Here is a 13,608-nt window from a genome sequence, read left to right on the forward strand (position 1 = left end):
AATTCTATTGCAGAATCTCATTTCCGGATAACGTTTCCACTTCGACAATTAACATTCAAGGAAACTTGAAGTTGCCCACGTAATTTTGTAATCATCCGGAGCATCTCAGATCTCACAATAATTCTCGCATGAATATCCGTCGTAAAATATATCCGATTGAATAAAAAGCAGACGTTAAGGCCTTCATTCAATGTCCGTGATCCTTTCTGAAAGAAAATGGGTTGATCGATATTACGTTCGGATTTCCAAGTAGCAAATTTCCTTTTTTTTTCTATCTCTCTCTCCCTCTCTCTTCATCTCGCCAATATCATAACACCGGTACCATCGAGTGAGAAAAAATTCTTTGCTACCGCTGAACACATCGAGCAGCGTATAACGTGCACGGTAATTTTCATATCTCGTGATTTTTTACCATTTTTCTTAACAAAGTATGATAAATTGCTAACTAATGGTAGTGATGGGCGTCGCTGCCCGCAGTTGATAGTGATCCGCGGCCTGCCCTTTACACAGCCCCCCCCCCCCCCCCCCCCTCCCCCGCCATCCCTTTCTCCCGGCGAAAATACACCTGCTGCCGGTTTCGTATTTTGCATAAAATGGCGTGATGTTGTCCAGATATCGATCTACTCGACCAGGAATATCGGGCTAAGATAATTATTATCCTACGTGTTCGAGATAAAACATTGTGATTTTGAATCCTCGGCAAAATTTTACATTTCATATATATGTATATTTAGGTAGTGTAAAATGCATACGCAATACACATGCATGATTCTTTTCGTATTTCAGGGGTCAAATATGTCCCAGTCCAAGAGTTTATTTACCCTTAACAAACGTAGGTGTACTTGAATATATGGCGAAATAAATGTTTCGTTATTATTATCAGATTTTAGTCGAGTCAAATACGATTAATAACGAAACATTTATCATTTCGCCATATCCAAATATACCTACGTTTGTTAGTAGTGAATAAACTATTTTCTCACAATCAGTAATCTACCCGGATGCCGATTTTTGCTTCGATTTGAGCGTGGCTTTAATGTTTTTACAGAATCATCGCAGCATCCTTTTCAATAACCGTTGAAAATCTCTGGCGTTGAAAACGAGAAAAAAAATTTCACCAATTGAACAAATAGGTACAATATTGGCGACAGTTAGTTTGGAAAATTCGAACATTCCGATCGAACGCTTTCTCTCGTTACAAGATCACTCAAGATTCCGGAAAAAAATCAATTAATTTCCAAAGAGCACATAACTGATGGTTGAGTTTCTTTTTTTCAGCATAATTTACTGTCGATATTATTATCCATGGTTGAAATTGATATGGAAAAAACGATTACTGGCCAATTTCACTTGTCTAATATTTTCAACTGGTATTCGAAACCCTTAATTCACTCGTTTTTCATTGGTTTTCAAAAGTCTGATCAAAGTCTGTGCTGGACGGCTCGTTTAGAGGGGCAATTTTTAATCCGAGGTTGAATGTAATCCCGTATAAAATAAAGCGGGAAAGCTTGCGTTGTTCGTATACACATATACATTGCTGGTATATGTTCAACCCAGCGGCACATACATTAGTCGCGATTTCAATTAATAAAACCCCTTTCCGGATTCGTTCCCCCTTTCGAGTCGCACATATTCACAGAGAGAGAGAGAGAGAGAGAGAGATTGTCACGAGGCCGGCTTTATATTATATCATAATAACAGGGGGTGGCTGGATACAAGCAAGTACATATTTGTAGGTATAATACACATGCGTACAATGTTCATCGTACATAACGGTTAGGCGAACAAAATTATACGGCTGAACGAACGTGAGGTGAATAATAATTGCGGTCGGTTAAGCGATTTGCTAACCATTTTGACAAAGTGATAAACCGGCAACACTGCACGGGGTCGGTTAATCTTGATACGCGGTTATAATATGGTTAAAGATCCCGCGGCTCGGATCAGATACGTAATCGCTCTGAATCCTTCAAGAGCCGACTATTACGAGGCCCTGAATTCTCTCTCCCCGTCGCGTTCTTGCCCTTGTCGCCTTTCGCATCAAATCTAAGCCGGCATAATATATCTGGGCGACAAATTTCAGGGTCCTAGGAATGCCGGTTTCCTTATCGCGCCGCAACCGGTCATCGTACCCCATCGAAAAGCCCGCGATATAATAAACACGAGGCAAAAAAGCAGTTGACGATAAGAGTGAAAAAATATGTGCAATAATTCGTAACTACTAGACCGTTTAAAATTGGGGCGTACATTTTTCTTCTCTGGAAAAGGTCTGATAGTTTTCACAGTGTAACAAAAGTAGAAATAAAAAACAAAAAGTTCTTCAGAAAATTAGGATTCTCACATCAACGATTAAAATATACATAGTTATTCGAATTTCTACGCGGGTGTTTGAAGAATAATTGTTAAATTGAGTTTAAAACTGACCGTAGCTTTTTGTCACATTCGAACAATCAGAAAATTTTTGTACCGTCGTTCATAATGACGAATTGAAGCTGAGCTTCCGGGTTTTACTAAGGAAAAATGTGTTATTATTTACCTTAAAATGAAACCATTATCCAATTATGAATTAGTACTACATCATTATTATATTTCGTAAAAATTGCGCGGTTATATCTAAAACTAACCCTCACAGTCCTTGTTCCGAAGAAAAGAAAAAAACAAACTTGCCCAAATCTGAATCGTATTTCCATGCGAATCGTTATATTGACTGGAAAATACATCGAAACGGCCTGTAAATTGACGCTGTAAAACCGAGATAAGTGACGGCAGTAAAAAATTGTTAGAAATCATTGTATTTCTACCGGGAAATTGGCTGCGGTCTGTATTATACACCGTGTGTAGGAACGAGAGTTAATTAGACTTGATTGCGGGTCTGTTTTGAGACACGAAGTTAGACCGCAGCTCACCAACAATAAGTCACGAAAATGCTAAACAGCGTCTCTTCCTTTTCATGCAGACGTTCTTCCATTGATCACTGTGAAGTAAAGAAAAAAAAAAGCTCGCTTCGCTTGTATGCAGATATGATATAGCGTGTAACGATTTTCATCCAGTTGCGTACTTTTCTCTATCTCAGTTTTGTCTTTCCTCGGCAAGTCCTTCCTCTAATTTCGTGTGAAATCCCGTTTTAAGAAATGGTTTTATTTACAACAACGGGGTAAAATTGCCGATGCCGTATGTCTTTTCCGTTTTCCGATATTTTCACCTACCGTATAACCGTTCTCGACGGTTTAAGAGTGTCTTTCACTTTAACGAGAATATATATATATAGGAAACAAGACAGGGGTTAAGAATAAACGGTATTATACAGCAGATACTTGAGCAGAAAGCGACCCACTCAATTCCTTGACCTTTAACAGATGTGGAGTCAAGACTATAAGTTAATAGCCCGTTGTGTGCTTTGTACTCATAGGTATGTATATATAATACATATTACGCCCGAGTGAAGCAGCGACGGAACTCGAATCGACTGTCTTACTCATACAGTCGCTGCTACTGTACGCGTTAAATATGAAAACGAATTTACGCGTTCTTTGTAAGTTGGTAAAAAGATCGATCCCTATTTTAGTTTTTGTTTTGTTTAGATAACCTCGAATACGCTTCAACATTTCTCCGATTCTCTACCACGGGTCGTCAAGTTTTGTTCTCGGTAAATTTTTGCCCAACTTAAGGAAAGGCGCGCACGGAATTTGTAAAACACTTGAAGAAAGAAACAAATAAAAATATATTCCGATGATTTGACTTTAAGTCCGGGATTAGATATTCGTTTCCGACAGGTGAAATTGCAAAACTTTTACAAACCGACGGCGGGCCAACGTTCTTTCTTTTCCTTTTATACCCATCCGATATAATTTATTACCGACCGGTTTTCAAGCGCTTCAATTTTTAAACATTCAATTCTTAAGTATTCAATACTGCGACAGACTGGTGTTTAATTTTTCCCTTCGATTTGGATTACGTGAACTACACAATATACATACATACATATATATGTATATATATACATATATGTATATATATGTAACCAGCGTAACACTGCAGCAGGATCGCATGAATGTCATACATTATATTATACAGGGATAAATTGGCTCATTAGGACGCGAAGTTTCTCCAGATCTCGAGCCGCGAGGGCAGGGCTGTAAACTATAACAATAATATTCCGGTAATAATTTCAGTCTCGACTAGTATTCCCTGCAGTTCGCTTCATTCAAAAAGCCCTGTACCTCTGTGGAGCAAACTTGGGCGATGTAGTTAAGCTCAAGTTATCGTCGGAAATCGAGAAAGAGATTTTCATTTAGTGCAGCTAGGAACGATGTCTGCTCCGCGGAAAGTGTCAAATAATTCGTGAGAATTTAACAACCACTACAGAATTTTATACACACTGCTAAGCCTGCATAAAGCGACGTACAAGATTTTCACAATTTTCCTACTGTATATATCCGAAGCTCCTGAACCTTGGAAACCGCGTCGTTTCATTCTGAAAATATTTCGTAAAATTGTGGTGAGATTTTTACACCGAAGGAATAATAATACGGTGGTGTCGAATTGCGAAATACGTTCTGAATTTTACAGTGAAGACGGAACGGCGATCGTGTTTTTAATATGTCGTCGAAACGACGACGGTTACACATGTATGCGAAAGGTATAATAAACGTTGGCGTATATGAAATTACGTTTTTTATATATTTACATACATGTATACGTATATACACGCGTGTGTAAAATTGAACGACGGATTGTCAGATATTCGATTATACGATGGTTTAATTGGATTTGACGCCTCTGTGTCTCTCAGCTCGAGGATGGATGTTTCAGCCGCTACAAATTCGCGAGGTTTGAAAGGCTACCCGACGTATTCCCCGGAGTTTCTTCCGTCCCGTTTCCACAATTATGCGAAACTAAAATCTGTCCGGCATAGTTCGTCACGCGTAAAGCCCCTCGTTCATTTTACAAGCGAGCTAATTCGTCCGGGTGAACAGACTGAATTTATGCGCAAAGCCCACACGTGGGAAATTGGAATTTCAAACTTATCATACAAGACGGAGACTCTCTCCGTTCTACGTGAAAAAAGTACAGATGTCGGTGAATGCCGCGACCAGATCCACGATACGTGTGAAAAATAAAGACAACGCGGCGAACACTCTCCGTAACTTTCTCCTTTGATAAGTTTCCGTCTTTTCAATTTAAGAGCCTCGCAATTGATACTTTTCACAGAATTTTGTTTCCTCAGTTTTCGACAATATGTTAGATTAGGTTAGGTTTCAATAAGGAAAAAAAAATTTATATATATTGTATTTAATATTATTGAACTTTTGATTGCAAAGTAATTAAAAAATTAAATCAACGAGGTACGAAATAAAGCTACTTTTCAAAATTTTTTCCCGATTTTATCTGCACAAGGTTAACGATCGGATAATTTTTTTTTCAATTAGTGCGCAGTCGCGCTATTATATTGAAAAGTTGAGAAAATAACGCCAACCTTTTCGTTAATCAGGCAACTTAGATCTTCAATGATCTACACAATAGGGAATATCTTGACTGAGGAATGTAAAAATTCTGTAAAGAAGGATAAGAATTCGCGTTTGGAATATAAAAATGCCTCGAGCTGCGTGAGGCGAATCGTCTTTTGCCGTTTCTCAAAAGACCCTGGGTTAGGATGATAAAGGGATGGGTTAATTAATTTAGCCGATAAAAACGCAAGTGCGGGTTACGTTATTCGCATTTATATCGCATAACCCGCGTTAAAGGAGGACCGCGAGCTTTTATAACCAAAGAATGTAAATTAGCGTTTTCAAAGGTTTGTTTGGTGGTTCATTTAAGCGATCCCTAACGACGAAATCAAATTTCCCGGGCTTGGCGAGCCGGCTGATTTTACCCTTTACCCCCGAAACTGCAAGGGATGATTAACGGGGCGCAGGATACAAAGTCGAGCCGAAAGAATCTTTTCCACCGTGAAATTCGATGCTGCCGTCAGGGTTGTAAAACCGATTATTTTCGACCTGGTTAACTACCATTCTTAACCGCAAAATAATATCCCCATCATCTTTACGGCTTTGCTTCTGACAGAGAAAGAGACCCTGCAAACGATAGCCATGAAACCTTCGGCTTGCCGGGATTCGCCGAAGGGCAAAGATCACATCTGCAGTCCTTATCTCTATGCCTCTGCGTTTTATTTCCTCCGCTTTTTAGAAAATCTCCTCATTGTCTTTGCGCCATGCGTTGGGTCCATATATCTTGAGCTTTCAATAATCTTCTCAATATTCCAACTCCCCGCGAAAATCGTTATCAAATATAGAATCAAATCGTGGAATCGAAAGAGCCTGAATTTTGCTCTCCGTAATTATTATACAATACATCGTTCAAACGTAATTGCAATTTCGCGGATAACGATACAATTTCGCGTATCTACAACCCCCCTGAAACCTCCTCCGTATTATATTATCGTGAGGGTGTCGTTTTACACGGAAACGAGCATCGATACCGAATGACAAATTACCGGCCAGAAATCGAACGCGGGTGGTAAACCAAAGTTTGTGTGGGTTCGTGTGATTGTACGAAGCGATACTTTAATACTCGATATAAATTCAGAGTGAACAGCGCGTGAGGGTAAAAGCGAAGGCGATGTAATACAAAGCTCGAATTTCAGTTGATTCCGGACTCCTGACGAAATTTACAAAGACGACACCCTCTTGATGCTTTTCTTACAAGCGCGAGTGATCCGATCATCTTACTCCGTATTTTCGTCGGTTTGATTACACGCACGGGAAAATGCAAAGGACTTTATCCCCGGGTTTGCATTAAATTATCACGCTTCGAAGCTCGGGACTGCTTTTCGCCTTTCGCGTCCTCGCTAAATTTATAATTCGTTCACGTAAGAGGCCCGGAATCGAGTTAATTCCTCGTCTTAGCCGATATCTCGCGGAGTTTTCCTCTGGCGGTGTAATTCGAGAAAATATATCGCAACAGGATATTCAAGGTTTTTATTTTATTAAAGTGAGAATTGAAATTGAAAAACCCACACGGCAGTGTGTGGCGCGTATTGGGCGCTAGTAGAAATTAATCTACACATAAAATTAAGAAAGTTATTCAGAGCCGCCGTAACTAATTTTTTATTGCCACTTAAAAAGTATTTATCGCTTGGCAAAGCGCGCACGCTATTCACATACGCGGCTTGAAAATCGAAATTTCATTACAAAACGAGAATACATATTATACGGATTAACCGATCCCAGGAACGAGTGTTTCATTTATACGAACGACGTCGAAGGGTTAACCTTTATTTTTCGCATTCCATTCCCTTTGACTCATTTATTTTCATCAATGTTCAATTTTTTCCTCTCTGTTTCTCCGTAATCACAGCTCGATACTTCAGACTAAAACTTTCAATCCTTTTCACGTTGCATAAATAAAGCTTCGTAAATTTCACGAAATTCCGTTCATCGGTTTATCGCTAACGGCGAAAAATAAGGTTCAGCCGACACGGTCTGTGAAAAATTATTGCCAATGATGTTAATAATGATGAGTCGCGGATGACCGGCGCGGGTGATTTAACTTGCTGATTTTGAAACACACGAGCTTACATACTTCACGTCTGTATATCCGCAGCGCGTAGGCGTGGATCATAATACGCTTCTGTTATCGTTCGTATCACTTATACGATTTACATAATGCATTGTTTACCATAAATCTACCGTGGCAAAGGGGCTGAGGCGGAGTGAGATTGGCAAATGGGAATGGGCAACTGCACCGCGTATGCTGCTCCAAGTTTATGGGGATATGCATCCGTGTATAACTTGCCATTCCGCGCCTCGCCTCCTGGAGTCCATAGATTTCGGTGTATTCAGGGATCGGATCTAGATCACTCCGCGATCGAGCTTCTGGATATTGGGAGCGAAAATCGAACGGTGAGAAATAAGAATCAGGTGTTTTCAAATCGAAAACTCCATCCGTGAAGTCCGACGCATTTTTTTCTTATTCACATTTTTGCCACAATTCATAAATATAATTTTCTTAGATTTCCTTAGTTTTTCCGTAATCCATGATGTTAAATTTTGTAAATACGCAGGTTTTTCGGATAATCGGGCTACGTGAAACCTTTTGGCTGATTAATTCATCGTAATTATATATCGACATCATTTCACCGTTGAATAGCTGTGGCATTTTGGGGAAAAAGCGAAAGGGAAAAATTCATTATAGTATTTTTATCTTCCGTTTCTCCAAGGGTTAAAATTTTCCAACCCCTTATATTCTTAGGCACGTAACAGCGTGTACTTTGGCTCGGTAATTGGCATGACTTCTTGTTATTTCATCGCGTCGTGGGCCGGTTCGGTAAATCAGCTATTTCATACGGCAAATACCTTCCTGCAGAGCGATTTTCAAGGTTTGTTATTTTCTCGGGTAGGGTAGGAGGAAAAAAATTAGGTTGTAAAGCCAGCAGCTTTCCCTTATGAAAAATTATTTATCTTAGTTAACCGATGGATAAAAATATGTAAGAATGAAAGATAATCATTTAGAAACGGCGTGCGAGCGGTTGAATATGAGGACAGAAGGTCTAGTCAACGGTATGAGAATGCATTTAAGTGTTTCAAAACAAAGCAGAAAGACGCAGCTTTTTTAAACCTTCAATTCACGCCAGGACGCTCGGCGTTCAACCTTTTTATTTATTAAACTACTTTTTTGGTAACAACTGCCAAGTTTTTTGGTTTCACATCGCCCCCGAAATATTCCAAGTTTAAAAAAATATAAAATTCATTTGTTTATTTATTGCAAGAATAGCACAATGTGTAAAAAAATGGTCGAAATTCGTACTTGGCCACAAAAACAAACATTTTCTGTTAATCTGCCAAGAAACATCGAATGCCAATTTTTACACAAACTTAATACATGCCAAAAAATGATACAGATTTTGTCAAAATTCTTCTTCTTGCTGCCTTTGTTTGTCCAACATGATAGATCCACCATTTTGAATTTTGAAATTCCAAGTTCAGATTCGTAACCAGCGACACCAAAAGCCCTTATTTGAAAAATCTCGAGTAATTCGTGTGTAAGGAAAAACGTATGCATGAAAAAGTTAAAAAGTCAGCAATTATGCAAAAATCACTCGTATAACACGAGAACCATTAGCCCCATGAACTTGAAAACATTTACTGCATTCTCTTTCGTAAAATGACCCTATAATTCGGAACAATAATTGAGTCCCAACTTACATGCCTCGCTACAAAGTTTTCTACATTCGCACAATAACCTCAACGATCAATAAGATTTTATTTAATAATATTGGGACCACGAATGAACTGGATGAATATTCGTGCACGTTTGTCAAAACTTAGTATTTTACAAGTACAATATCGCAGCTTTGGTAATAAATTTTGCAGCGTGGTAAAGTAGAGCTAAAAAGAGCGAATCGCGTCACTTATTATTACCGCGAGATTTAAGTATCAGGTCTTCTGGCTGTCCGGTTTTTTGAGTAATCAAGAAAGTTCGGGCAACACTTTGGCACTCGCGCAAGAGTTAGTTGTCTCCTTGAATTGGGGCGCTAGGTTTCTCTCCGCAGGATTTACCAGCCCGCAAACAACTCGGACAAATTGGCGGGGTTGGTAGAAAACTTGTTTCAAAACTAAAACTAAAAGTCGATCTTAACCCGACTGCAGAGGGTACTTCGTGAAGTCTGCGGTCGCGTGGTGAATTTTTTTCATTCTTTCTTTTCACCCTTTTTTTTCACCTTTTTATTCCTCCCTTGCCGTTTGGCCTGCTTTTTCGTGGTTCGACGTCTCGAGGCGGCGCAAAATTATTAATTTAAACATTGTTTTCAAGCGGTTCTACGCATACATACGCATATACGTATTCAAGGGAATTTCAGACTGTCTCGATCTGGCCACGACGATTTCCATTTTTCATTTTACTTTCCTCTTATTTATGGTAAGAATTTTGTGGCATTCGAAGTAACCCTGTTTCGGAAAAGATATAGATTCAACAAAAAAATCAATTTTCCAGTAATCGATCGGTTAGCAAAATCACTACTGGTCGTAATAAATTTTGATGAAATTTACATCGCGAATTCTTCGTTACAAAGAGCAGGAATACAGACCCCGGGGCAAATGATGAGCGTGCATTTAGCTAGAGATATATGTTGCGAGAAAATTGATTGAAAATAATAAATTCGAATGAAACCCGAAGGAGGAACAAAAAAAGAAGCAGGAATAAATCATCTATCCGGAGTTGAACACGGACCGCGAAATTTTCCCACTGAAGATCCGTTTTCTTCTATCGACCTTTGTTTCCTGTTCAATTTTTTAAAACGATTTTGTTTAATCGTAATCGAATGATTTGCCGCATATATGTCCCAAACTAAGTGCTCATATTTGCTCTACACTCGGAGTGTTTTTTTTTTTTTTTTTAATTGATTCATTCATTTTTTTTTACAAAGTATTTAGCGCGTGAATTTGATAAAAATCGAGTTCGTCTGCAGAGACTTCGCCTATCGGGAAATTACTAAGAGAGTAACATTTGCATAGACAAAAGCTCAAAATGTCCTACGAACAAGAGTGGAGTTCAATAAATGGCGTTGTTAAATTTGGCAAACACCATGGACATGGTGAAAGAAAACAAGGAGTGATCGATATTGCGCGATTAAGATTCGGTTATATAATACACGAGTACAGCGTGATTCTCTTTACGGTTGAAAAGAAATTATTTTAACGACCCAATTATTTCATCGGTGAACGTTAAACGTCGCGAACCGGGGCAGCACTAAGGTGAGGAACGAAAACGATAAATTTATCGAACCTCGTCCCGGCGTCCAACCATCCGAGATGCATTACTCGTCGGAGGCTGCAGCAGCTCCGAGCGAATTCAGGTTCCGCAAGCTCCGAGATAAATCTGGCCGGTCAGAATTCCGGAATTCTGGAACCCCGGATTGAACGCGAGCGAACAAACAGACACGGAAACTCGCCCTTCCAAATTTTCACCCCCCCTGATATTCCGGTTATGGTCTGGAACTGCCAACGATTCGTTGCTGGCACATCCGTTTGCTAAATGATGGACCGCACTCGGAGGAAAAATTCTCGACGTAATCAAGCCACGGCCCTCTTTTCCCCCTCGTTTTGCCCCGGGACTGCTTCCAGCGAGAGAACATTAGCAAATTATTTTCGCATATAACGCGAGGGTTGTTTATTTGAAGTAAACGCGCCGCGCGTGCTTTCCGAACACGAGTGTACCTGGATTTTTTCACGTTACTTTTTTATTTCAATTATAAGCACAATTTCATCATTCGGTATATCGTAAAACGTGCAACGAGCTCTGCGGAAATCTGCAACCCTTTGAAAATGCGGTTTGAATAGTTTGCTTTATACTTTGCGCGGTTTTCCATATTCTCCTTGATCATTCGCTATTCGGTTACTATTTTCCAACGTCGCCGCGCCAGGTAAAATTTATGGAGATATTTTTCGATCCTTTTCAATTTCACATGCGAAACTGTTTTGCACGTACAAAATAACTTGGCACTGCAACAATTTATCGATCCCACGAACTTACCTGTGCGAACACTTGTCGTGTCTGAATGTTTTTTTTTTTTTTTATTTATTTATTCCCCCCCCCCCCCCCCCCCCCCCCCCAACCACCTGGTGAGTCGGTAGAAAAAGAAAATTAATTTATGATTACAAAGCTTTTCTCTCCGAGATTCAGTCGCCTCGGGCTTGAATCTGCGCGAAATTCTTCCGTACGTACTTACGAGTTGTAATTACAATATGTAACACGGTACAGTTTGACATTAACGTGAAATTGACGTGACAGCAGCACGCGTTGTTCGGCCCCTGGCAATACAGGCACATTGAATTAACGAAAAACGAAAGAATAAAAGAATAAAAAATGAAATGGAAATCAAACAGAGGAAATATATATCCCTCATTTGCAATCTGCGTATCACGCTGGTAACTCGACCTCCGTGCGTAATGCGCGTATTGTATAATAAATATGTTCACGTGCACCTGGGATATAACGTATATAGCATGGTAGAAAAAACTGTCGGTAGATCATTTTTCGAAAAAAATTAACTCAAAATTCAGATCGGCGTCTGAATTAACAGGTGAAGTTTATTAGCCGCGTTGAAATTCAGATTTTCTTTCTTTATTTTTTACTATTCTTGTTTTCTTTTTTTTTTTTCTTTTTTCATTCTGTGTACAAATGAAATAAGTATAAATCCAGCAATTGATATGATTTTTATGATGAAGTAAATGTACGTTCACCGTAAAGCCTTTTATGGTGACTTTGTGTCATTATATTTACGAGGCAAGTTAAGGAAAACACAAAATAAATTACTTAAAGCAGTTTACAATGAGGAAAAATTCAGCGGTGCTGTTTGTTTCGTTTTTTTTTTTTTTGTAGAGCGGCGCGGTAAAAATTAAACACGCACGTACGCACTTCAGACGAAACAACTATAAACCCTCTGAAGCAAATGATTCTGCCGGAACTTGAAAGTTACGACGCAATATAATTTTCAACTTATATAATATCCTGCGCTGGTTTTAGTTCAAGTTGGCTTACGCCAGTTTTTATCATTTGCCGTACGGATGGAAAACAGAACTTTTTATAACCGTTAGTAATTGTTAAGCAAGACTTGATTTATCATCGAAGAATTCCGATTCCCGTTCCCTGTTCTTTTTTCTGTGAATTTTCGAAGAAAACGTGTTTTTTTTTTTCTTTTTATCCAAAAGAAAGAAGAAAATTAATCAGACATCGACGTGCGAATTTCTACCGCTAGATTCACAACTGCAAGTTAAAATTTTTTATTCATCTGTCGACTCGCGTACCAACGGAATGAGAAATTGCATAAATATTCTTCCAAATCGCGTGGGTAGAAATTATAATCGCATCGCCGCAGAGAAAATCCACTTCCATATCAATCGAGCGACATGTACTGCGTGTTTTTTAGGTAAACAGAACGCGGGATCCGCGCCTTGCATGCATTATGGAAATGTAAAAATGATCAATTCGTATTGGGAAGCGTGCCGGAAGAAAAATTGCATATCCGGGACTGGCATATTGTTCGATAAAATTCATATTTCATCCTCATGAACAACACGGGGGAGTGAGTAAAAAACAGATGAAGTATAAATCAAACGAAATGGGAACGGAAATAAAAATAAAAAGGAAATAAATAAATAAATAAATAAATAAAACAAAAATCGGAGGCTTGCGCCAACCGCTCCACAACTGCATCGCAGGGTGCGTGTTTCACATACTTGTAATGCATGTGTAACAGCCTATGTGCGCAATGTATTATACATATTCGGTAGATTTTTGATATCGCTGCAGGTTGCATGAAGTGCAGGTTCGATATATAACGTTTTTAATTCAATGCAAAATGCATAACCAATATACTTCGCACATTCGTGTCCGCGCCGTTATAACCCCGTACTGCATGTCACTAAACGTCACATGTAAAGTGCATTAGGGAAATTAGGAACGCTTCGGGCATGCTGCAGGCTGGAGCGCTGTTCTATTTACATATATGTCAAGGAATATATTGAGCTGTTCTGTTTTCTCCTCCCTATTTTTCAACCCCCGTTTTATGCGACGTATATATATATACAGGCATGAAATAAAATGTCGACG

This window comes from Neodiprion pinetum, chromosome 3, assembly GCF_021155775.2.
Source record: "Neodiprion pinetum isolate iyNeoPine1 chromosome 3, iyNeoPine1.2, whole genome shotgun sequence".
In the NCBI taxonomy this organism is placed as follows: domain Eukaryota; kingdom Metazoa; phylum Arthropoda; class Insecta; order Hymenoptera; family Diprionidae; genus Neodiprion; species Neodiprion pinetum.